At 45.8% G+C, this 27,292-nt stretch overlaps 1 protein-coding gene and 1 long non-coding RNA gene across 3 annotated transcripts in view; one reads left to right on the top strand and one right to left on the bottom strand.

Annotated features, from left to right (window-relative positions):
• The window catches only part of LOC146810002 (uncharacterized), a 93,236-nt gene extending 69,810 nt beyond the window's left edge, over positions 1 to 23,426 (top strand). For both annotated transcript variants that reach the window (XR_014965616.1, XR_014965615.1), the window contains exon 3: positions 22,694 to 23,426. This is a non-coding gene — a long non-coding RNA (uncharacterized LOC146810002). The remainder of the gene's footprint in view (positions 1 to 22,693) is intronic.
• Positions 1 to 27,292, bottom strand: part of SEPTIN9 (septin 9) — an 844,294-nt gene that overhangs the window by 720,179 nt on the left and 96,823 nt on the right. The gene's annotated exons all lie outside the window — the stretch shown is intronic.

The following is a 27,292-nucleotide window of genomic DNA, read 5'->3' as shown; positions in this document are numbered from 1 at the left end:
TGCCTGTTGGGGTAATCGTTTACCCATGGGGTTCTAATCTGTTTTTAACGGCCACTATTCCCGTTTTTAGCTTTGGCTTTAGCAACCCCTGTTCATATTTTTACTTACCTTTGCACGCACCTTTTCCCCTCTTTACTTGGACCCACACCCCGCATACCCTCAGGCACCATCCGGCATGTTTTTGAAAAGAGCTCCGCCAAAGTGACCCTCCGGGGGACCCGTAGGGCATTGCAGCGCCGGGCCCTACGAGGAGCCAATGCCCGATGATGAAGCATGACATCCTTCTGGGTGTGTGAGGGCAACATGAGGCAAGACTAGTTCTTCCTCTTTGTTAGTGGGTCCCTCTCTATACCTAGGTCTTTCTCTCCCCTCTTGCTCTTTCCTGGTTATGGCTATTGGCTTACTCCCGATATCCAGCCTTAGGAACAGTGTCCTCTTTTGGTTTAAGTATTATGAAAGAGGAGCAAGGACACTGGACCGTAATTCGCTCCTCGGTCCCCCCCCTTTCTTTTTGATTCAGTTGTAGCACGGCGGTTCAGCCGAGGGACCTACGTCTTTTCTATCCCTTCTATCCTTTCTTCTTTTTATTTCTTTTTCACACACAAGCCAGTACCTTCTCTATACCAGGGTATTCTTTGGAACCCCCTTTTTTGATGCCCTTGTCAGGGCTAGGATTCGATACCTCCGGCCCTGTGGTGACTCGTCATTGGGGTGGGGCTAGTGTCCCCTTACCAACACCCCCCTCCCTACCTTTGGTTTTCTTTAATTTCTTTTGTTTTTATTGATACTATTACCTTGGCTGGCGTCACCTCATAGTACACGTCGGACTCACCCTGGTTAGAGTTCCTATTACAACATTTAAACTCTGTACTCAGAGCAACGCGCATGTGCGGGTGAGTAGTCCTCCCGGTATATGCATGCGCCCTAGGAGCTCACACCTACGTAGGCGTCCGGACGTATCCCAAGATTTACGTCGCAGAAGTAGTTGCCGCCCAGGCATCTCCATTGGGATTATTTAACCTACGCCTTGTTCCTTGTGAACTCTTGTGGCAGACGCATGGACGGGGCAGGTATTTTGTTATCAGCACCCGGAGACTATTGTAAGTAAAGGCGAGTGCCTTTTTGGGAAAGGGCTTTTCGAGCATATTGAGCTCGGTTTCTGCAGGGTTTCTGGGCTCTGTTGCTTATGCTCCCTTTTATTGATTACTCTCATTTACAGTCCGAGTAGGTGTGGCAGTCCAGCGTCTCTGACCACAGCAGGTATTCTCTTGACTATGCTGGGTAAGGACTTTCTGGTGTAACTATTTTTTGGCTTAGTTATGAGTCCCGTTCTGTGATGATTATTATAGAATTAGGTAACCTTGTATGACGTGATTTGGTAACCATTTATGACTGGCCCTATGTACAGCCACTCTGGGGGCTAGGATTTTGTTAATCTTTTAGATGCTTCGGCTCTCCATCTGACATGGTGCTTTTCCACCATACCGACCAAACTATGTGATTTCAGTACTGATGGGCACACACACATTCTTTAGGGTTTCTTCCTTTTGAGTTAATGAATCCCGGGAGGGGAAAGATGGTACATGGATAACTCTGGGAATGTCCCGAGGTTCTGGCTTGTGTGACTTTTATTGTGGCAGGTCGTGCACACGATTGTGGCACGTTTTGATGCATCAAGTTGTGACTGATGCACATACTGTGTGTAATCTATCCTGTTTTTTCTATCCTAGGTACCTATCAGGAGCATTTGCAATCTACCGCCGCCCTGTATGGGAAACAGGAAGCTGGCTCGCCCTGATTGAGTATGAGGGTATATGTTTTTAAATTACTCACTTCACGTGCACTTCACCACATTCTGCTTTTGATCCTGAAGAAGCGCCATACGACCCTTGTGGCAATAGGGGCGCGAAACATGTCGATCTACTACAGGTATATCTATGCCTGTTGGGGTAATCGTTTACCCATGGGGTTCTAATCTGTTTTTAACGGCCACTATTCCCGTTTTTAGCTTTGGCTTTAGCAACCCCTGTTCATATTTTTACTTACCTTTGCACGCACCTTTTCCCCTCTTTACTTGGACCCACACCCCGCATACCCTCAGGCACCATCCGGCATGTTTTTGAAAAGAGCTCCGCCAAAGTGACCCTCCGGGGGACCCGTAGGGCATTGCAGCGCCGGGCCCTACGAGGAGCCAATGCCCGATGATGAAGCATGACATCCTTCTGGGTGTGTGAGGGCAACATGAGGCAAGACTAGTTCTTCCTCTTTGTTAGTGGGTCCCTCTCTATACCTAGGTCTTTCTCTCCCCTCTTGCTCTTTCCTGGCTATGGCTATTGGCTTACTCCCGATAGCCAGCCTTAGGAACAGTGTCCTCTTTTGGTTTAAGTATTATGAAAGAGGAGCAAGGACACTGGACCGTAATTCGCTCCTCGGTCCCCCCCCTTTCTTTTTGATTCGGTAAAAATGGAGAGCCTGATAGGGGCCTGTCTCGGCACCTGCTTTTAACCCTTTCCGTGCGTTGGACGGCCAGGAGCCGTCCGTCGTCACGGGTGGCTTGTGCGTCGGACGTTTCCCAGCCGTCCTGGTACCCACCCACTGGGAAGCGCTGGCGCTCCCCCCATGCGCCGCCCATCTACGTGCCCCCACCGGGGAAGGCAGGGGAAGCCCTTCCCCTGCCTCCCCTGCCCCCACCACATCATCAATGACGTCAGCGTGCGAGGCACGCTGACATCATTAGAGGATTTCCAACGCGGTGGAAGCCATTTACTTCCAGTGCGTTGGGAAGAGAGGAGGTAAGTTTCTCCTCATGGGAGTGAGGGATTTAAACAAAAGAGGCATCAGGGGAAAGGAAAGGGTTTTGCTTTCCCCTGATGCCTCTTTTGTGCATTCCTACTGCACGATCGTGCGATCGTGCAGCTGGAATGTCCACTAGACCCATGGATTTTTTGTTTTTAAAGGTCCATATTGATTTACTGTTTTGGCGGGAGCGGCCCCTCAGGCAAGGGTCGCTCCCCTTATGGGGGCAATGATTATTGGCTTTGTCTGCCCCCCTGGGGGCAGATTTCGCCATAATTATTTTAAAAGCGGCCAACTGGATCACCAGGGAATATTTTGTGGGGAGTGGCCCCTTGGGCAAGGGTCACTCCCCTTTGGGGGCTATGTTTTTGGCTTTCTGCCCCCACGGGTGGGCAGATCTCGCCTTTAAAAAAAATCTAGGGCCCACTAGGCCACCTAGGAATATTTTGTGCAGAGTGGCCCCTTGGGCAAGGGTCACTCCCCTTGGGGGCTATGTTTTTGGCTGTCTGCCCCCATGGGGAGGCAGATCTCGCCGTTTTTATATCTAGAGCCCACTAGACCACCAGGGATCTGTTTGTGGGAGTGGCCCCTTGGGCAAGGGTTGCTACCCTTATAAGGGCAATGTGTTTTGGCTTTGTCTGGCCCCCTGGGGAGCAGATTTCGCCATTTGTTTTAACGTGGCCCACTGGACCACCAGGCAATACCTTGTGGGGAGTGGCCCCTTGGACAAGGGTCACTCCCCTTTGGGGGCTATGTTTTTGGCTGTCTGCCCCATGGGGGGGCAGATATCACCTTTTTTAAAAAAAAATCCAGGGCCCACTCGGCCACCAGGGTTTTTTGGGGGGAAGAGTTACCCCTTGGGCAAGGGTCGCTCACCTTTGGGGCCTGTGTCTTGCCATGTTTGGGCCCACTAGACCACCAGGGATTTGTTTGTGGGGAGTGGCCCCTTGGGCAAGGGTCGCTCCCCTTTGGGGAGTATTAATTTGGCCGTTTCTGCACCCCTGGGGGGCAGATCGGCATATTTTTTTTGGTATGGCCACTAGACCACCAGGGATTTATTTGTGGTGAGTGGCCCCTTGGCCAAGGGTCGCTCCCCTTTGGGGAACATTAATTTGGCAGTTTCTGCCCCCTTGAGGGGCAGATTGGCTGATTTCTTTTTTTGTATGGGCACTATGCCACCAGGGTTATTTTTTTTTATGTTGGGGGACCGGCCCCTTGGACAAGGGTCGCTCCCCTTTATGGGAGGATGATTGTGGCCATTTCTGTCCTCTTCGGGTGGCAGATTAGCAGTATGTTTTTTAGGCCCATCTTCCCCCAAGGGGGACAGAAGCCACTAGAGAACAGGGGTTTTTAAATTTTTGTGTTGGGGAGTGGCCGCAAGGGTTGCTCCGCTTTTACGGGGGTGAATATTTTATTTATACTCTTAGGCCCACCTACCCCTTAGCTTGGCTGATGGATTGTGTGTGGACTGGTGCATTATTTGCATATGTGATTGTAATGTTTTTTTTCTCCTTTTTATTCTAGTGTAAAGCTTTTGATTCCTGTTTGCGGTTTCGGCAGTGGTTGCACCTATATATATGCCAATAGGTCTCACCAATGGTAGATGTATTGGATTTCCTAATGTTTTTTCGGTATGTTGCTTAGTATGGTATGTTATGGTATGGTATGGAATGATATGGTATATTATGACCTGTTATTCTATAGTATGGTATGGTATGCCCCATTATTGTATGGTATGGTGTGGCTTGTTATTTTAAGGTATGGTATGGCTGGTCATTGTATCATATGATGTAGCATTGCCTGTTAATGTATATTTGTATATGGCAGGGTATGGTATAGCCTGTTATTGTACAGTATGGTATGGCATGGCCTGTCATTGTATGGTATGATATGGTAGCATATGTCCTGTCATTGTGTGGCATGGTATGATATGGTCTGGCCTACTATTTTATATTACGGCATGGTATGGCATTTTTGGAAGGACCTACATTGTGTTTTAAAGATGCTATTGTGATCCTGCTTTAAATTGGTTCTCTATACAAAAGGAATGTGCTTCTAAAATATAAGTATATCAAATTGGGGAGTTTTAACAAATCTTTAGTAGGAGGAAAAATGTAAAGCAAAACACAGAAGGAGTGTAACCAGAAAAGGACAAAAAAGAATAGAAACATAAGGGTTCAATTTCTTACTAATGAAACATAACATTCTACATGGGCTTGTCTGCAAAGATAGAAGACGAGCCCTGGAGCAACCAGGCATATTTAATAAATATGCGCACAGGCAGCTGATTGTTTTGGTGTAAAACAATTGTAGAAGTGCACCAAGGGGACTTTGGAGCAATATAAAAAGGCAATAGAATTTGATTAAAATAACAATTGCCTTTGACAATGTTATTTAGCAATACTGTACATTAGCTGTTTTAGGATTGCGTTATGCTCCATACAGAAAGAAAAGATGGGCAGCTCTGCTTGTCTGTGTAATAAACTATAGCAAACAAGAGGAGGAAGTTGTAAATAAAACACACAGCTGATTCCCTGCAATGCTATGGTATGTGTCTCGAAACTAAAGAAGTAGAAAACAGAATCTTCCTACAGTTGTTTCGTAGTGAGACAGAAAAATAAGACCAGGTGCTGCTAACCAATGAAAAGAAAAGAAATTAGAGTGACAATGAAGCCAGCCAATGGTAAACAATAGGTGGGCTTGAAGCCAGTGGCAAAGCTAGCTGTTGGTCTCTGCGCTTGCTGGCCGGCGGACGCATGAAGATCAGGGGGTGGGGGAGGTGGTTGCTGGCGAGGACCGCAGGTAAGAAGATGGGAAGCCACCGCCCCCAAAACTCGTGCCGCCCGGGGTGGACTGCCCCCCTCCGCCACCCCTCCCTACGCCACTGCTTGAAGCCCTTTTTAAGTTTTATTTTTGTAGATAACAAAAGATCTTTCAAGCAACAGCACATGCACTGTCACAGGCGAGACCTAATAATAAGCAGGCTTGATCTCTTCTTACTTTGTGATACAGCTAGCACCACTAGGTGACACCAAAAATCCCTTTCCCCCAGCTTAATTGTTACCTTCACTTGGATGGGTAATACATATTCCCTCTACAAAAGGTTTGGCCCCTCGCCCCAAAAAACCTTCTGACATGCCTGGATCGTAGGTACAGCATGATTATTAACTGATTAACTGATTATAACGGATTTCCCAAGAATACACGTCTTGTTCTCAGTGGTTTCTTCAAATTCAGGAGCTCCCTTCTTGCATTTGAACCACTGCCTGCGGCAATAAGACAGTGTTTACAAATAGCCGGCATTCCTACACCAGCAGGGATTTCACAAAGACTTCTTTACGCAGATGACATATTGCTCACACTTACTGATCTGCCTACTTCACTCCCGAGACTCATGCGTACCATTTCCCGCTTCTCGATCATTTCTGGCTACAAAGTCAATTGGAATAAGAGTAAAGCTCTTCTATTGTCCAGGGGTACAACGAAAGCAGCTATTTTGGGCTAAAATTGTCAATGGAAAGAGGACCGCCTGAAGTATTTAGGTATTTATATCAACACAGGTTTAGACCGGATGATTCAAGATAACTTAGATCCACTTATTGCCAAAACGAAGTCAGAGTATGAAAAATTGTCCCATCTTAACCTGTCTTTTTGGCATAGAGTACAAGCAGTGAAAATGATCATAGTGCCCCGTTTCACTTATGTTTTAGCTATGTTGCCTTTGACAGTTAAAATATTATTGTGAGATATCAACAAAGATATTAAAACCTTTATTTGGGGATCCCTGAGACCTAGACTTAAAATCTCAAAATTGATTGCTCACAAGCGATATGGGGGTCTTAGTTTACCGTGTATTGAGCATTACTATACAGCCCTCCATTTATCTCAATTGGTTTATCTTTGGCCAGACAGGATGATCCCCCACTATGGGTTCTTATTGAAAGACAAACTATACAGGCAACGTCAGGTTTGCAAATGTTTTACACTAATAAATCACCTGCTTTACAAACTTCTAACCCTATTATTCAATCTATCCTTAAGATTTGGATACATGCCCACAAACTCCTTAAGAGTAACCTGAGACTACATAGAAAGGCCCCATATGGATTACCGCTGATATTAGAATAGGTAAACAGACTATATCCTGGGATATATGGGAGAGAGCAGGAATTCTAACGTTGGATCACTTACTCACTTTAGAAGGTGAGCTTAAAACCTTTGAAATGCTTCAGATATAATTTCAACTCCCTACCTCCCAAGAGGGGAAATACTTACAACTAAAACAAGCCCTATTTCGTAGACTAGGACCATTTCCTTGGATAGTTGAGGATTCCCCAGCGTTACAATACTTACAAATTTGGGGGAAATTCAAAGGCGCAGTCTCTGGATTTTATAATCTCATAGTGCATAAATTACACTCATACCCATTACTAGCACAACTTCACGTCAAATGGCAAAGGTTAATTACTGTAGCTTATTCCGATGAGGAATGGGAGGATGTTATTATGAACATGGATAAGGGAATCAGAGAGGCCAGAATGAAATTCGCTGTCTTCATAATTCTTCATAACTGGTAGTGGTCACCACAAAAACTCAGGACAGTAGGTTTAGTACACCAATCTACCTGATGAAGGTGCCCACAGGAGGCCTGCGATATACTACACATTTTATTCCAATGTCCAATTTTGAAGGAATTTTGGTCTTCCATAGCTGCCTCTCTACACAGAGCTATACAAGTGTCCATTCCTTTAACAGAAAAATTAGTTCTATTACATGATGTTACTGATCTCCCAAATCTCACAAACACGATTGATAGCTATTGCACTCACTGTAGGAAAAAATTGCATATTAAGACATTGGAGAACACCACAATGTCCTACACATGATGAATGGCTTATTGAAATGTATAAGATAGCATCATATGAAAAACTCATTTATATATTGCAGGACAATGTAGGAACTTTCATCCAAATTTGGAACCCCTTTCTAGCTAATAAAGATTCTATTTCTGGTAATTTTTCTGATGTTTCTTCTGATTAGGAACTACAATAAGGGAATCACTTCCTTTTTTCATCTCCTTATTAATTAATTACCATCATTATTTATATTCATGCGGTTGATGTTATCATTAGGACTGTTGATGCTTTAGCCAGTAACACTGTTATTTGAATTAGGACTTACTGTTCACCTATTGGAAATTGTTGAGTTAGTGGGAATATCTCCACTTGAAATATTATATCTGTCTGATATATTTGCTACTATCTTCCAACTATCTATAATATATGGTTTACTACATATTGTATACTATCTATATCATCCCCTCCCTAGTCCACCATTACTATTTCTTCCTTTCCAGGTTTTATGAGTGTCTCAGACATTGTATCTTTTGATATCTGTATTATCTTTTTTGTGTTCAGAAATCTGAGAAGTTAACATTTCATAGTAATTTATTGTGTGACCATAATTTGATTTATTGTTTATTCTTCTTTTTTTAATGTATTGTGTATTAACTGATATGTACTTCACAATAAAAATATACAACAACAAAAAAACAAATTCAGGGGCTCTGGATAGGTGCTTCTTTGACACTTAATGTGTAAAATTACAGGATGAGATTGGTAAAGTGACTAATAGCGTATTTCCCCTTTTTATTATGTGGATAGGTGATTTTAATTGTGCTTTGTACAAGTTTAGCGGGACTAGAGTCTGTGGTTTGGTAGACCTAAGTGATCAGCCTTTGGCACATTTTAAGCACTCAAAACAAGGGGATGCTTTGAATAATATCATCACGATTAATGAACTTTGTATCCTGGATATGCCTAGTTTTTCTAGACCATTGGGTATACCCACCTTTCAAGGTACAGGGGCCAAATGAGTGTAATTGATTTCGCCATGGTCTCTAGCAGGTATATCCACCTTGTTAATGATTTTCAGATTGAAGTGAATCCTGCTAGCGACCATAACCCCTTAATCTTAAGTCTGAACTCTGTCTTTGAGAGAGTTCAGATCCTGGAACAGCCAATAAAATACAGCCAGAATCAAGGGGTCTCCTTAAAATGGGATAAGGTAGACGTAAGGCAATTGGAGGTGGAGAATTTTAAGACAAATAAGGTAGGGATAGATGCTTGCTTAACCTCCACCACTGAGCCAGATTTAATAATTAAGAACTTTGAGGCTCTTCTAGGCAATGTGGCATCCCACCTCTTAAAAACTGTGGGGGGGGGGAAAGGAATTGGATACAAATGGTTTGATGCTGAATGTTCCGCAGCACAATCAAGATTAACGAAGGCATTACATCAAGTACCACGGGATAGGGAGCTTGTTAGAAATTCTAGGAAAATGTACAGAGATGTTATCAATAGGCGAAAATCAGATTTAAGGACAAAGGCATGGGAAGACTTAAGTAAAGCGTCAGAACTGAGGGATAGCAGGCTATTTTGGGAGGTAATAAACCGCCCATTTTTACAGAGTGAAGAAAAGGGCAATATGCTAGTGCATGGGTACTCACAAACTTTCTCTCGGGGGCCAAATTTACAGTGTGGTTTGTGGCTGAGGGCCGCACCGGTGGGGGCGGGGGCAGTGGGGGAGGAGGCGGGGCTAGAGCAAAAAAAAAAACTATGACCATGAGGTTGAACACAGGCCCCTGCAGCGGACGCCTTCGTCCACTGAGCCACCAGACCCGGCATTCACACATCTTTATCTATCTATCTATCTATCTATCTATCTATCTATCTATCTATCTATCTATCTATCTATCTATCTATCTATCTATCTATCTATCTATCTATCTATCTCTCGCTCCGTCTCCCTCCCTCTCTCTCTCTCCCTCTGTCTCCCTCACTGTGTCTCCCTCTCTCTGTCTCCCTCCCTCTCTCTCCGTCTCCCTCCCTGTCACCCTCCCTCTCTCTGTCTCCCTCCCTCTCCCTCTCTCTGTCTCCCTCCCTCTCCCTCCCTCTGTCTCCCTCTTGTCTGTCTCAGTCTGTCTCCCTACCTCTCCCTCCCTCCCTCCCTCTATCTCTCTCTCTCTCTCTGTCTGTCTCCCTCCCTTCCTCCCTCCCTCTCTCTCCCTCTCTCTCTCTCTCTCTCTCCCTCTCTCTCCCTCCCTATCCCTCCCTGTCTCCCTCTGTCTCCGTCTCCCTATGTCTCCCTCCCTATGTGTCCCTGTCTCCTTCTCTATCTCTCTCACCGTCTGTCTCCCTCCCTCTCTCCATCTCCCTCCCTCTGTCTCACTCCCTCCCTCTGTCTCCCTCTCTCCGTCTCCCTCCATCTGTCTCACTCTGTCTCACTCACTCTGTCTCCCTTTCTCTCTGTCTCCCTCTCTCTCACCGTCTCCCTCCCTCTCTCTCTCTGTCTCCCTCCCACTCTCTCTCCGTCTCCCTCCCTCTCTCTATCACTCTCTCTCTCCCCCTCTGTCTCACTCACTCGGTTTGTCTCCCTTTCTCTGTCTCCCTGTCTCCTTCTCTCTCTCTCTCTCTCTCTCTCTCTCCGTCTGTATCCCTCCCTCTCTCCATCTTTCTCCCTCCGTCTGTCTCCCTCCCTCTGTCTCCCTCCCTCTCCCTCTCTGTCTCCCTCTCTCTCTCCGTCTCCCTCCCTCTCTCTCTCTCTCTGAATCACTGTTTGTCTCCCTTTCGCTCTCCCTCCCTCCCCTCTGTCTCCCTCCCTCTCCCTCTGTCTCCCTGTCTGTCTCCCTATCTGTCTCCCTCTGTCTTCCCCCTCTCCCTCTCCCTCTGTCTTCCTCCCTCTGCGCACTCTGTCTTCCTCCCCCTGTCACCTCACCTGCTGCTCTCACTCCCTGCTGCCCTCCGTCACCTCACCCTGCTGTCCTCCTCACCCTTTGACACCTCAACCGCGCTGAGACAGCTTCCGAGAACACACACAGCCGCCGCCGCACCCAAGTACTTAACAGGTGTTTTAAAAACCATTCACTTGTTAATAAGGCTTTATTGTATTTCACCTCTTCTTAGCGCCCCTGCATCAGGGGCGCTAAGAAGAGGTGAAATTCAACAAAGCCTCATTTACAAGTTAATGGTCTTTAAAAGAAATCGCCCGGGCCCCAGAAGCTCCACGCTGCTGCAACCGGCGATGTAAAAAACACACAGGTATGATGTCTGTAAGGTCCGCGGGCCGCCACGGAAGGCTTGCCGGGCCGCCGCCGGCCCGCGGGCCGTACTATGAGTACCCGTGTGCTAGTGCATATACCGGGGGATATCTGGGAAGCACATTATGGAAGAATTTTTAATCCGAATGAGGTGACGTTGTCTACTCCTAATGAGAGGGTCGGCGATTTCCATCTGGAGTCAGCCCAAACGCTTAGCCTATCACTTACTCTCTCAGAGGTAGATGCTGCTTTAAGGAAGGGCACCATACTAAAGGCCCCAGGGCCCGACGCAGTCCCTTTAGATCTTTTTAAACATAACGTTGAGGTGTGGGCAACACTTTTATTAAATGTATTTAGAGCAATTGTGGTAGGGCGTATTCCAACTTCCTGGCAAGAGGCGGTAGTGGTACGGATCTTTAAAAAGGGTGATAAGGGTGATCCGTGCTGCTACAGACCGATAACATTAATAGATGCGTCTTGTAAGTTGATGGGAAGAGTGATACTGGCACGCCTGGAAACATGGGCTGAGTCATCAGGTATTATTGTGGATTCCCAGTATGGGTTTAGGAGAGGCAAAGGAACCACAGAGCAATGTCTTAATTTGGCTTTAATTATGGGTAAGTACATGAGGGCCAGGCGTAGTTGTATTCACCTGGCCTTTATGGACTTATCCAGTGCTTTTGACACTGTGTGTAGAGCAAAGTTGTGGCAAATGATGGAGACCATGGGGTTTGAAGAACCTTTGGTCACCTTGCTTCGCAGGCTGCATGCTGCCACAACAGTGAGGATTCGATTTGGATCAGGTGGTCAGAAGACAAAATCTATCCCATCTACTGAAGGTCTACGCCAGGGATGTATTCTGGCTCCTTTTTTTATTCCTGGTGTACACCAATGGTCTAGAAAGTTTTCTCCTGGACAGCGGTGCATATTTCCCCCAGGTAAATGGCAAACGGATACCGATGTTATCTTATGCAGATGATACGGTGCTAATGACCCTCACTGCCAATAGTATGCAAATTTGTTTGAATGCCTTTGATACTTTCATGGAAGGATTAGATCTTAGGGTCAACTTCACAAAGTCTTTTGCCATGACCTGTGGTCCCAAAGGGGTAAAATCTCGCAGGTTTATGGTGAATGACTCAATTATTGCGAAAGTGGACAATTTTAATTATCTGGGGAATTTATTCAATAAGACGATGAGTTGGGACTTTTTAATAGCAGCCCGCGCCCAAAAGGCTACACAATCTATAGAGGCCCTTTTTCGTTTTTCTAGTAAATTGGGTCAAAAGCCGATTGTAGAACTAAAAACTCTATATAAAGCAAAATGCCTCCCTGTTGCCACATATGGTGCAGGAGTGTGGGGGACACAAAATTGTGACAAGATCCAAGTTATGGAAAATAAATTTATAAAGCGCCTTCTATCTGTCCCATCTGGTACTTCAAATAGTTTCTGCCATACTGAGGTGGGTATTGATTTTGTGAGTGATATTATCCATGTCTCTCCTCTGTTGCTATGGAGCAAGGTTTGGCGGTCTGAAGAATTGAAACTCACAAAGGAAATTTTACAAGACTGCCTTAAGCTTGATTATTCTATGGGATCCCATGGCTGTTGTATGTAAGGGAAACCCTTTATAAGATTGGGATGGGACACATATTTGAAAATCCAGAAATGGTTGGCAAGGAATCTAAGCTAATGATTAAAAACGCTTACTGTACCAGGTTAGGCATGTTAAGAAATAGTGAGCATGCACTATATAATAGGGGTAAGCTGCACTAGCAGTTTTACCTATCGAATATCATGCATACCCAATGGCGTTTTTATTTGACAAGGTTCCGTCTCAGCTCTTTGCACTTTCTTTTTGCTTTCCCAAAACAAGGGGGGTGGTGTGAGAGACTACCCCCTTGCCCTTGTAATGATAAGGCCTCACAAAGCACAGTGCACCTCATCCTCTTTTGTGCTTTGTACAAAGATCCAAGAAACCGGTTTATTAAGCCTGTTTTGTTAACCCTTGGATCCCGTTACTATAAAGAGGGTTATGAGTATTTACTGTCCTTATCATCTCCAGCTATATGTAGTGCTGTGCTTAGTTTTATTAGATTGGCACTCAATATTAGAAATCGATATTGAGCAGTATTAATATTGGAAACCTATTGTAATAGATTACTTTGTGGATTTGTATTTTAATGGAATGCACAAGGTCTTTACAATATGTTTATATATGTGACCCCTTTAGCCTAAATGTATTGCAAATTAAATATGGATATATAACATGTTTTCTTTTTAAAATAATTTTATGTAATCTTTTTAAATCTGTGTATACTTTTATGATTCTACTTATGAATCAAAATAAAGTTTATTGAATCGAGAAGTTAACATTTCATAGTAATTTATTGTGTGACCATAATTTGATTTATTGTTTATTCTTCTTTTTTTAATGTATTGTGTATTAACTGATATGTACTTCACAATAAAAATATACAACAACAAAAAAACAAATTCAGGGGCTCTGGATAGGTGCTTCTTTGACACTTAATGGGCTTTTGAGTTACGGGCTAGTTTTGAGCCACTTTAGAGTGCTTTGGATGACAATTTATTAATATTTTAACAGAGGCTGTATGCAGATGCATGGATTTTGGTGACAGTTGCCCTCCAAATGGTCATTGGGTAGATGGCCTACCAACTGAGTTGAATCCTTCAACCTCTAGTACACAGGTGTGATCTAAACATATGTGACTGTACACACTGCTTATGAGGAGGGTATAATGCAGAAAGAATCCCGGTTTGCTACTCATGAATTACATTAGGCTTCCATACAATCTTAGCCTATCGAGAATAAAAAGATCAAATTTTTTTTTAGCTCCTCGTATAGTTGATAAATCTCTAATGTGATAGTGAGCTACGCGCATAAAAAGTAGTATTAAAAGTATCTTAGGTGTGCAAGGGACTGTTAAGCAATCAAGAAAGCACAGCGGGTTGAGCATCAGCTGCAGAGATCTATGCTCACCTGTCAGATCTGAATGATGGCGGATCTCATTCAGACATTAATCATTCTGGCTGCAATAAAATGATGGTTTGAGGTAATTAGTTCAGTGTTCAAAGGAATTTCCATTCTGGTGAACAGTGCACTTCACAGTTGGTGGATCTTTTATGTTAAGTTTCTTGTGGTGAGTCTCAAACTCTGAAACCTACTCTCACTCATTTGCATTGAGTCCTGTCCTTGGTGATCAGTATCTTCCATTGGTTGTGAGTCTTCTGCTATAATGTAGAGTCTCACTGTCAGGGTGTGAGCCCCAAACTTTGGAGCACAGTATTACTACAAGTGAGTTTGAATTTGTGAAGGATGTCACTCGCTCAGTGCGTGTCATCTCTTGGAGTACAGCCTCACTCATTATTTGTAAGTCTCACTTCTTGCAGCACAGCATCACGGTTTGGTGTATGCCTCACACCTTTGCACACAGCCAGTTTCATTGTGTGCAAGTTTCACTCCTTGGTGCACAGTTTCCTTCATTGTATGAGAACTCATGCCTTGGAGCAGAACGTCAGTCAGTGGGAGTGTTTCATTTTTTGAAGCAAAATGTCGCACAGAGAATGTGAATCTCAGGTCTTGGAGTTTCACCCCAACCTCACTTTTGCTGTGAGATTATTGGCTTGTGTTCACTCAATTGGAATGCCTTCCAAACCATGGAGTCTCACATCTAAGGGTGGGCAGAATTTTGCGGAGTTGCAGAAAAACGCAGCGAGATGTTGTGGTATTCTACCAATGGGGGAAAATATGCTGCTCAAGTTACAATTTAGCACCGGTAGCGTGAGGCGTGCTGAAAATCAGCACGAATGGCACCATGCGGTCATGGGAGCTCTACTTGAACGGCGGCCCTCTGACTGCGATCGCACGCAAACGGCAGTGGCCACCCGCGTTAGAAAATCATGCTAGGGAGGCCAAATGTCGCTCACACTCTCCAGCTCGCATATTCCAGAGCCGTGTGAGAAACAATTCCACCAGGTGGCAATTGGCAAAATTTGGCTACAACTCTGCGTTAAAGAGTAACACGGAGTGGCCAAAATTCCACCAATTCCACGGGTAAATACAACATTCTGCCGCCCCCCCCAGCCCCCCTGCCCCTCGCAACTAGGTATGAATCAGGTTTCTTACAGCAGAGTGTCTGTCACTCCAATAGTTCAATTAGTTGATTAGTAGACTAGATATTTATGTCCTAAATCACTCAAATCTCACTCCTCTGGACTCTTGGGCTTGACATGTGTGCATAGGCCATACCTAGGCTCGCGAAGCCATGAGTTTACCCTGGTGCAGGAAGGAGTGAAGCAACTACAGATCCAGTAGCAGGACTTCAAAATATGCTTCCATTCAGAGAGATCAAACAAGAAAAGGCAGAGATGCCCACTTAGAAAATGTGAGCCACCCCAACTTAGGTGAGTGGCCTGCTTCAAAGGTCAGACATCCTGAGTAGAGAGGCACGGGCGGATGAAACGAGATGGTGCAGACAGAAAAACAAGTGAGGGGGCACCTTGTTGAGAAAGACAGGAGACAGTGAACGATCACAAGGAAGAAAAAGATTAAAAGAGACAGTGGGGCATGCAGAATGATGAAGAATTATTATCCTCCCTATGGCATAAGTCAAGGCTGGAGGTGGGGCATCACGGTGGGCAACAGGGAGCAGATGACTCAAGCGAACAATGGAGGATCCTGGGTGATGGGGGCTGAGGAGGGAAGCTGCACATGACGGAAAGGCCTTGAAAATACATACACTCTCATAGAGCACTAACAGCAAAATAAACACGTAGTACCCTGAAGATGAGCCGGGGAAATATACAAATCACCCACTAAAATATGGTACTAAGCTATGCTCCAGGAGGGAGTGCAAACACAAGCAAAGCAAGGAAGGCTATTGAATAAGAAGCTGGGAAATGAAAGTGATGAGAAAGCCAACCAGTCAACAGCAAGGCCCTGACCCAAAACGTATATGTATATATTTAGAAATATTAGAAACAACAAGTGTTTGACAACAGACAGCTAAACGTGTATGTAGCCAAGGCTTAAAAAGGGAGCAACAGAGGTGAGGAGAGGAGATAAACAAAGACCAAGTCAAGGGACTAGAAGGCAGCCTGCAGGCTAGGACAGGGAAATAGAAGTCGTGACTGGCGCCCTGGCTCCAGCACTGGGATGATATTGGTCATCAGGTTTTTGGGGAGCACAGGAAGCTGGGACATCGGGGAGCATCAATGTGTGTAATGCCAGGGCCAAACTGGAAACTAAAACACAGCTTTGACAAACATTTCAACACCAGCCCCACACTGTAGGAGGCCTGATTAAAATGGGGTCCGTGGGTGGGCACAGCATAGCATCCGCCGCTGAAAGGAGACCCCTAGTATGCAGTTCACAGCAGAGATGCCAGAGCTGCGACACCTATTGGTTTTTACCAAAGCTTATTGTTCATAAGAGAAAGCCAGGAAATTGGTGTTGATTGGCTTGTACTGTTTACCCAATTTTCGAGCTGCAGGGTGGAGGCACCTGAGCAGCACTAATATAGTGAGGCGCTGCATCAGGGCTCGCGGCGCTGCACCTGTGCCAGAGTAAAAGAGGGTCTCTCCTGTTCGTAGCCAAGTCAGGGTACGGGAGAGCACACAACAAGGCCCAACTGCGGGTGACGCGTGCACAAAAGCAATCTGAAGGCCGAGCCACAGAAGAGAAATACAAAAACTAATAATCACAGGTTTGTGATCTCCCCGCATTTGCTGAGGTTATGGGGTAATACAACGCCTAATAATGGATTATATGGATATGCATGGCTGCGTGTGCTGAAGGACTGTACCCGCGTCTCAGTCTGCAGTGGGTTGCACTGAGGCAGTGACGTAACAGAACCTGAGGGGTCCTACCAAGTTCAAGGAGGGGGCCACCCACCCTCCGACGCCAGTCAGGAGCTCTCAGGGCAGGGGCCCGCTGCCCGTGCACAGTGCCGTGGGGGCCCCCTAGAGTTCGGGGTCATTGCTCCGCCACTGCACTGAGGCCTTCTAGACCCGAGCAGGCTTCCACGCGAGCAGGCAGCCGACAGTAGTCCCCGTCAGTAGTTTGTGTTGGCGCGCCCCGAGCTGTCTGCTCAATGTAGGCCTTGGGAAGAAACCTGCTCAATGTGTTCGCTGCTGTCACCAGGTGGGACACGACCTCTGAACATGAAACCTAACCCGCCGGAGGAGCCCCAGGGCAGCGCAGAGCAAACGCCGGCATTACGGCGTGTTACGACTCGTGTTGACTTTGGCAGCACCTGCTGGGCTGGTCGTGCCAATGATAATATACCTGAAGTGAGTGTTTCCTCTGCGCTGCCGATCCCACATCTCGGCGCATTACCACGGTCCCTGCTGTGAAGTCTCCAGTCTTAAGTGTGGGCGAGGGGCTCTGATTTCCCCCAAGACCCTGTAAAGAGTTCATTGCCTTTTGACTAGGTGTGTGCTATGGAAATACCATATACATATACACATCATCAGGTCGCAAGACGGACAGCAGACCACTCCTGAACATTAGGGGAGGGGGGACACATGATAGCCAGCGGAGTGAGTGCCTACGGTAGAATTCCAATCCCGCCATGGAGGTTAAGACCAGCAGCGTACTTAGCTGAAGGGCTGGAATCCTACTGCTGGGGGCCCCATGAGAAGAGACTGGACAGCAGAGGACTGAGATCCCACCACGGTGAAGGCTGGCAGCCATAGGACTGGGGTTCTGCTATGAGCAGCACTGGCAGCACTAGGACTATGGTTATGCTATGGGAAGGCCGGACAGGCAGGGTGTGGGAGTCCCACTGTTGAAGGGCGGGGCAGTCTTAGGACTGGGGTGTTACTCTAAGAGGAGAGAGTAACCATGGATTTGTGCGTTTGGGGTTCTACTCTAGAACACTTGAGTACCAGTAGACGTGATTCCAAGGAACTCACCCGCCAGCAGACACCGCTCTGCAATTCAAGTATTTCTGGAAATGGTTGGTGCCATACTCTCTCATCTCTGCCCACACTGCCGACTGGTTTAGTAGTTACACTGCAGCCTTCAAGGGTGCCCAAGCCACGTTTGTCAAGTCATAGCAGAACCAGCTACCGTAATGGGTCCCAATTTCTTTACACCTTACCCCATGCCTATTCCCCCCACCAATCCTCTTACTCCCTTTCTCCTTCCCTCCTACATCTCGCTTGCCTCTTGCTCTTATCACTTTCCCTCTTCCCTCCCACTCTCCATTTCCTACGACCTTCCCACATAATACCTATTTGGGAGATGTGGCACCGGGTCTGTGGGGCTACTTTTAACATGCAGACTTGAATGTATGTTTCTTTCTTATCATCTCGAACAGGAATGCAAAACAAAGGTTAAATCAAACGGTGCAAGGGTTTTAGAGCTGGAGGGAACACAATCAACACATCACCAATATTTGCTAAAAATGTGGCAAGAGAAACGCTGCTAGAGGGCATGGCCTGTGCAAGTCAAGTGTGATGGGTGTGGACCTAAGCAAAGGCAAGGGTGGATGTAAATATTAGTAAAAGGGACTTGCAGAAAGATCTGCTCCACACAGGTGCCCCCTGCTGCCACTCTGACATGCAAGTGCAATGTGGAGCAAGCGCACACCACAGCTGCGTGTGTGGCACTGTCCCTATCCATCCTGTGGTGTGTGCCTATCGCTAGGTCGGGCTTCCGGTGTAGGTTGGGGTGATGTCGTTTCTGGGGTGCCCATATGTCAAACTTTCAGGGAGTTTCATTGAGAACAACAGAGGACTTAGGACCTCGGGTCATGGCAGAAGGTTGCTTTTTTCACCTTGCTCTTGTTCCAGGAACACAATCTCTACCCTGGGCACTCTTTGTCTAATTCCATTTTTAGGTGTCACCTGCTAGACAGCACATGCACTCTTTGTTGCAAGACATATGGTGGGCTTACCAAGAACAAACAGGGGCTTGTAGCCACCTCATTCCACAATATTGTGGAACACACGGCGGCAGCATGTGCGTTGGCACTTATGGCAAACATATGAAGACACAGGCCCCTCCTCATTGGCTCCTTTGGAACACTCTTGCTCAAATTTGGCCATATTGCAAATGTCTGTAACCAGAAATCGATGGATGTGGATTTACCACAATGGCATGTGCTTTATTGTGTCAATAACTGTAATAAATTCAGCATCATTTTTTTTTCTAAAACGTATTAGACTTCTGCAAGTCTTTGAGGAGACAGTATTGCTGCTTCGCATCTCAGCTGCCTGTGTAATGCAGAGAATCATCAGAAATTGTTGTCCAAGGTGTAAATGACCTCCAAGATCCAAATCGATTCCAGAAAAAACATAGATCGAGATGAAGAGCAATCAATAGGGACACGCCATCTACAAATAGACACACTCCTCGTTTTGAACTATTCTGATGCATATCTGGTGAGAACTTTTATCTGTGATGCATTTTTTCACTACTTCACACTTGGATGGCGTATAGCTAGCCTGTCATGCAAGTTCCTTTTGAAATCTTAGCTTACGACTTAAAATTTGTAAAAGCCTGGTCCAAGTTTATGGAATAAATATATTTAGTGCTTTATTACAAAAATACTAGAAGAAAAACCTACAAGTGTATAGGGCTGGTATGGCAGGCTCCAGACGTAGTGCTGGCCGACACGAATATGGGGTGGCGGGGGCAAGGGGGTAATACATATCTCCTCCCGCTCTGTCCCATGTCGTCTCTCCTCCATTGGCTGAACAGGAAGCAGCCAGGATCCCCTAAGCCAATTATAACGCAGATGCAGTGTTGTGATTGGCTCCTCTAAGCCAATCACAACGCTGCAGGGCAGTGCTGTGATTAGTCTGAACACCATAATTCGGCGCTCAGTTGGGGACTGGGCGCCTGGGGGCCTGGGCATGTTCCCCAACCAGGCTGCAATGCAGCCTGGTTGGAGAACATGCTAAGTGTGCCTGACTGTTTGGCTGGCCTGAGACGGCTGACCAAAGCGTCATGAGCTCTTCAGTGTGCCCACCACTCCTCCACTGCCCTGATCTGTGAGCAGAGCAACCCTATCATGCCCCATGCTGCAGCAGCAGGAACAAATATAATGATAATAACATCATGTTATTAACATTTTATTTTTCCTTTCCTTCACTGCTGCAATGCAGTGGGGCAACGCTCCTCCACCTTAGTGGAAGAGCCACCTCTTCCCAGACAAGTTGACCAAAACGTTACTGCCACCCATTTTGAGAAATCATATCATGGAGGGAAGAGAACCAGCAAAGTAAATGCTATGACTCAAAAGTCAAGCAAAGGAAAAGGAGAGCAGAGGGAAAACAGAAAAATACATCCAAATAAACACAACACAACTTTTGCTCCACCTTTCCAGAGGAACTACCTCAATACATTACAGAGCCCTGTAATGGACCAGTGGGTCCAAAAAAATGCACGTTCCATGCTGAAAAATCAGCGCGGATGGCACCACACGGGATGCAAGACAGCGCATCCATTCAAGTAGATTTTGCTGTCACTCAAGTAGAAAATCTACTTGAGAAGCAGCCCTCTGACCATGACTGCTCCTGTGGCCGCTCATGTTAGAAAATCATGCCGGAAGGTTTCCTAGCAACTGGAAATCGTTTTAGGGGATGCCAAATCTTACTTATGCTCACCAGCCTGCTTGCTGGAGCCTCTTGTAGTTCCTATTGTCATTGCATTGCATTGCTCGAATGAGAAACACATTCTGTGGTGATTGGTGGAATTTGGCCGGAACTCCATGTTAAAAGAGTTACGTGGCGACACTAAATTCCCCCAAATCCGCAAGCCGGGCCTAATAACCACCATCTCTGTGCCCCTGATCCTCCATTCGGTTTCCTCACTCAAGAAGGTTGTCTATATGTACTTTCTCACAGTACCATTTGACCCCCCCACCTCCCCCCCCCCCCGGGGAGAGAGCCTGTAAATTAATTACAGTGCCCACCCTGTCCTGCAACCCCTTGGATAATGCCGCTACTAGTGCACTAAGCATTCTCAGTGAGTAGCTCCTTCTAAGGCTAGGAAGCAACTTCAGTTCCTCCTCCATCATCAGCATAGTGTCCACTGCTAAAAGCCTGTACCTCTTTCACTTCATTCACGTTTGTGGCAATCTCAGCTGAATGAGGCTCTAGGACTCTCAGCCTACCCTCGGTCATCTCCAGTGACGCTCCACTGTCAGCATTCTACCAGGTAGGGTCTCCAATATTACCTCATGTTTTTTCACTGCAGACCCACCGGAAGAAATCTTCCTGCCTCCATCAGTGCGTCCAGCACTATTGTATCGCGTAAGTGCCTGCTGCCCGGCAGGCTGATAAGCATCCCTCGATTCTTAAAGATGACAACCATGGATCAAAAATGTCATCCTTAGCCTTCTTCTTCCCACCATGCTCAGACTCAGGAAACACTCAAGAGAAACACTCGAGGAGCGAAATCACTGACCACAAAAATCCATTCCTTTCCAGACACTGGTTGGCAGATTCCTGCAACACAAAATGCCACTATGGGGGAAACCGCTGGTGGGGCCAGGACACGCAGCAGGACTATGGTATCCACATTCCCAGTCTCTGATCAACAAGAATCCATTCTGGCTAGCCAAGAGGAAAGCCTCACTCCTCCACCAAGCCTCTGGACCAGGTTCAGACCCACTTCAAGCATCATGAGACCAGGTCATATCTTTTCCAACCTGAGCACAAATAATAGACATTTACAGATTTTAGATGTGCAAGTCCGCTCTCTGTGCAGAATGAGTGAGACAGGACCCTATGTAAGAATCAGACAGCTTAAGGTTGATCAGTGCACAGGTTGAGCTACCATAATCAGGGCCGTTTCTAGGTGTTTTGCCGCCCTAGGCGAGAATTGAAAAATGCCGCCCCCTCCCTTTTACTACCATCACTCTCTCCCCCTGTCATCCAGGCTACAAGAATTAATGCATTAGATCACAAAATGTGCCTCGTTCTGCTGCATAGTTTGCCTTTTTTTTAACCATAATTTAGCCAACTCTCCACATAATTTGGTTCCCCCTGCGGCTTAATTTCAAGTGGCCCTAAGTATAAATAACACCTGTAATCAAAGAGAACATTGCAAAACAGCTGAGTAGGTTAACCGCTTGCTGCAGAGATCTGCAGTGTTAGCTGGTCACAAATTGAAATATTTGCACCGTCTACTCAGCCTTATCTTTCCAAGTTAAAAAGGAGTGCCTTTGTGTTGAGTAATATTGACCTATTATCTAAGCCCCGAGGCACAATTTAATTTGCGATGTATGTTTTGTAAGTGGGCGTATAGAGCGCAAAAGTAGCCGTAGAACATCACTGCGCGGTACAATAGTTGCTGGGTACATTTGAGTGGTAAATCATATAGAGCTGCCAAACTGACTCTAGAACCAGGTGGATTGGAGAGTCTTGCTATATGATTTTATTCACACAGGTCAAGCATCACACGTTTCATATCTAGCCGCCGCTGATATGTCTCGCATAAATCGTGACAAACAACCCCAAAAGCTAAAGCACAGGAGGCAGAGCACAATGTGAACTTGTTTTTATTGCAGGTTAGAAATTAAATAATGGCTATTCGTCTTTTTTTCACTATTTCCAGACCATAATAAGACCGGAACCTGTATTTTGGGGTGAAAAAACAAAAAACGAATTTCAGATTGACGTGATGGAAAAAATTAAGCCTCTTAGCACCATATTTTTTTTTATGTGTGGCGTGCTACTAGCCACCTGTTTGCACTGCTTGAAAACAAATGAAGTTTGTGAATTATAAACCAATTTCCTAACATGGTTATTTTATTTCCTAGGCACCAGAGCAGCCGACACAAACAGACTTCCCCACGCGCACCGAGAGAGAGCGGGTGGTGCGACGTGCGAGACGTAGTCACCATCACTGGCTGCTGCATAAAGCACCACTCGGGGACTGGCCAAAAACGATGCCCAGGGCCATCATTGGTAGCGCTTTCCCGTGCTTCAAGATTGACAGCCCTGGGGACCCACACACTGGTACCGCTGGCCCACTCCACACACCACTATGCTAGGGTGCACTGCGCAGCATGTACAAGCAAGTGCGCTTGCACTCACATACAGGTGCTGTTGCCTGACCATGATGCAAAAAAGTTGCATAGTGCAGTACAACTTTTTATGATGCAGCCCATCTCTGAATGACTTTTTGTGAATCTAGGCCCTGATTCCTTACTGCTCATACAGATTGAGTCTCCCAATAAATTGCAGTGATCTACGACTTGGATTCTGGGAAGAAATTCTATTTGACACTTTAAAAAAGAGCTTATTGTGCTGTATGTTGTGCTCCTTTATGCTTTGTTATCTCCTACGACCCCCTTTATCTCCACTTCTCCATGTTTTTCTTTCTATTTTACTTTCCCATTTGTCACTTGGAACACTGCAAAGTGTTCCTTGCAAACTTAGTGATGTTATTTAAAATACAATATATTTGTATCTTTTCTTACTTTTTTTTACGTTCACTTAGATGTGTACTCTTTTCCATGTGTCTGCACGAGAATGGTGACATTATTTATACTGCTTTTAAAGGTTGTGAAATGGGTTCCCTATGGTTTCTTTACAATACTGAAATTAAAAAAATGAAAAGAAGGTAACATACGTAAAGAACTTCACCTGCTACTTCTGTGAAATAAATGCAGACTGTTCCAGTGGGCATTATATACATGCACAAATTAAAAAAAAATCCCATTTTGCCGCCCTAGGCAGCCGCCTAGTCTTGCCTAATGGTAGAAACGACCCTGACCATAATGGAAGTCATGACCATCTCGGGGAACTTCTTTGAGGTGACTGTTGAGCCAAGCTGGAAGCCAGTCATTCTTGTAAGAGTCTGAGGAGAAGTGGGTGGGTGACCTTCAAGGACTTTAACCCCTTCCATGCTCATGACGGAACGATTCCGTCATGAGCATCGGTTGAGCTGTGCTCATGACGGAACCGTTCCGTCATGGCCCCGCCCGCGCTCGAACCCTTCAGCACCGCGGGGGAATCCGCGCAGCGCTGAAGGGGTTAAAGCCCTTATCCGTTGCCCCTGAGTAGTAAGCAACATCACTTTATCCTCCTTGGATCAGCCCACAATAGATGCCTTTCCAATCGTCCTCTTCTTTATTGCTTTGAAAGGCATTTGTTAACTGGTGCATGGATTTACAAGAACTTTACTAGTTAAGGTTTTGGTAGTGGTTGTCTTTTAATCTCGGTTCAGTTTTCCATGTTTATTTTCCAATTTAGTATCAACTGCTGCTAATTCTGTGCACATTGTCCCCTGCAGTGGTGGAGGGAGATTTTTATGCTTTGGGCAAAATCCCCCACTACGGGCACCACGGTCAATCACGGCTGTTGAACTTTAAAAATTAAATACCAAATAAATTATTATTAATAATAATACTAATAAGCACATTTAGCAGTGGCGTCTCTTTCGCTAAGGTGGAGGAGTGTCACCCCACTGCTCAAAATAAAAAATAAGCTGATAATAACACAACGTTATTATCATTTTATTTTTCCTAGTGAAGTCAGTGGCTCTTAGGGCGGGGCTGGCCAGGGCAGGGGGAGGAGTGCTTCCACTTCTTAAAGTGCGCATTACTGCCCTCTTGCACAGCCAAACAGTAATGCAGACTTTGCATGTTCCCCGCCTGGCTGCATTACGCACATAGAAACAACAAATTGCAATGATTGTTTATGTGCAGGAAGGTCCCCTTTCCTGCAAATAAACAAACATTTTAAAAAAAATGCAGTTTTGCAACTTCTATGTATGCTGTATTAAGCAGCACACATAGAAGTTACAAAAAAAAAAACATTTAAAGATTGTTTATGCGCAGGAAGGGGTACTGCGTTGGCTCTAGGCAGCTGAACTCAACGCCAGCGATAGGGGAAATGCAGGGGTAAGTCGCATTCCTGTGAGTACGGCACATCCCTGCATTTTCAGAATGGAGAAGCATGGCGTGAGCAATGTTTGCTTAACACCATGCTTTTCCATTCTGTTGGAAATATGCCCCTTCAAATCCCAAATTGGAAAGGACAACCTAAACATGTGCCTTCCAAGTTCAATAGGCATTTCTAAACCCATTTTGTGATTTGGTAAATACTTACTGAATCACAAAATGGGGTTAGTACATACTAAAAAGCCATTTAGCAGTTGCAGTACCTGTGATTTAGCGAATTTGTCTCTTTTACTGTACATAACAGGTGTTGCTGTTGCCCAATCAAATAGTACTCGCAAGGATGAAAGTCTGGTTTCTCATTAACTGAAGATGTTAGCACACTGAGTTATCCTGGAGAACAAAGTGCCTGAAAAGGTACTTTTACCATTACTTTTAGAAGGTTTGTGAAGGGACAACACCTGTAGAGGATATAGGGTCTGAGAAACCAACTCACTGGAAAAGCTCAGGGTCTGTATGGAGCCAGTTCTGAGGGAATATAGGATGTGAACAGGAAGGCCATGAGAAGATACAGGTTCGGTGAGAAGCTTGCGCCCTGAGAGGACCTGCTATGTGAAGGGCCTGCCCATAAGAAACCAGTATGTGAGAAGCCAGCTCCGTGACAGAATCAGGATCTGTGAAAGGTGTCCCCCTAAAATGACAGAGGCATTGTGAGGTGCTCGCTTTGAGAGGACACGGAGGCTGATATGGGAAGAGAACAGCTCCCCAAAGGAGAACGCATTTATAAAGGGGCCGAGGATTCGACAAATTATAGAATCTGCCAGGGAACCATTCTAGTCCCAGCCCCTAATTCTCAACAGTCCCTTTTGCTGATCCTGAACATGTGCCACTAGGCATCAGGTCCATCCTTTGATGTCAGGAGCTGATATCTCTAGATTTCAGAAGCACCTGATCTCAGTTGCTCCTATCCTGCTACCCCTGCTTACCCCACCTCTTGTGTAACATTCAAGAGTACTCCCACCATCCACAAGTAATCCTGAATGCCACGTCGCTGTAAATGCATTGCACCCACAGAGCCCATCCCACATATGAAAAAAGGTCACACAAAGCCAGTCTTCTCAGACCAGTTCTTGTGAAAAGACTGAGGGGGTGGGGGTACATCAGAGGTTTGGGGTGGTGGAAGGCTATCCGAGTTGTAGGGTGTGTGGATACAGAGCTATTACATGTCCCAGTTGCATGTGTGGGTAGTTTTCCCAACCCTTTGAAATTTCAGTCAGGCTTGTAGTCCTGCTTTTCAACATTAAAACCTGCACTGGCTGAGATAGTCACTCATGGAACTTGGTAACTTGAACGTTCCGGTGGATATGGATTGTGAAGTCTCGCCTGTGAGGGTTGGGAGGAGGGGGTATGTTTGATCATAGGTTGGGAGTGAAGGAAGACCTGTTTGCAAACATGCCAACATTTGGAGAGAAGAAATAAGGAGATTTAAAAAAACATGATCGAGAGGATTTATTTTCTCCATTGCCTTGTACCAAATAAGGGACAATTTCAGGAAGGAGAAAGCTAAATTGGAGTCATGTTTGTCTTTAGAAATCGGAAGTCTCCCGCCTGAATGTTGGCATGCATGTGTTTGATGCTTGAACGTAAACAGATGGGACTAACCCGGGGTGCCAGGAGGTCTGTCAAGAGTTACGTGTAGTGTTTGGGTGGGACACATGCTAAACACATCCCAGCAGCCTGCCGTCCTCGCTCCCAGGCTCCTACGCTAAGATGTATGCTTTTACATTTTTTAATATACCTATTAGATGATCATTCCTATGCTCCAGTTCGTCTAAAGCCCCCCCTAACTTCCGGGATGTAAACACTGCTGGATGTAAACACTGCATTCACAGTCTCAGAGTAATTGACAGCATGGGCCTTTCAGCCCCACAAGTCCAGTGTGACCGTGGAGTGATCCTGGCTGCGTCTTGGAGGTGCCCTTTATAGAAAGCGTCCCTGCAGGTTTGGTTGGGGCACGCCGGAAGCAGGTGAGGTGGGTCTGAGCAGGTGGACTTTGAATGAATAGATGAACAAAGAAATTTACGGAGCATGAACGAATGCCAGGAGGCATCTTGGCTCTAGCTGAGACACAAAAGTGGACTGTAATGATCTCAGACTTCTGTAGAAAAAGTTTCAAGGAATTTCTAAAAACAGAAAGAGAGGGAGCTGTTTTAAGTTCATGTGGGATGCTATTCCGAAGTAGAGCTGTGGACCTGAAAACGCTTTTGCCGCCCTATGTGGTCCGCCGAAAAGCTTGTACCACCAGATTCTTGGTTAGGCCAGACCGAAGATTGCTATTGGGCACTTACTACCTCAGGTTGTTCTTAAAATACGCAGGACCATGTCTGTGAAGGGTCTTGTGGGCCACACACAGAGCCTTAAAGACAATGTGCTGCGCAACAGGCTGCCAATGCAATGTATTAATGTCCCATGTTGCTGATTGAAATTTGGGAATTTTTAAGGGAAAACGTGCTG

Source organism: Triturus cristatus, chromosome 7 (assembly GCF_964204655.1).
Source record: "Triturus cristatus chromosome 7, aTriCri1.1, whole genome shotgun sequence".
Classification (NCBI taxonomy): domain Eukaryota; kingdom Metazoa; phylum Chordata; class Amphibia; order Caudata; family Salamandridae; genus Triturus; species Triturus cristatus.
Note: the sequence above shows the minus strand (reverse complement) of the source record. Positions and strands in the feature narration are given on the sequence as shown.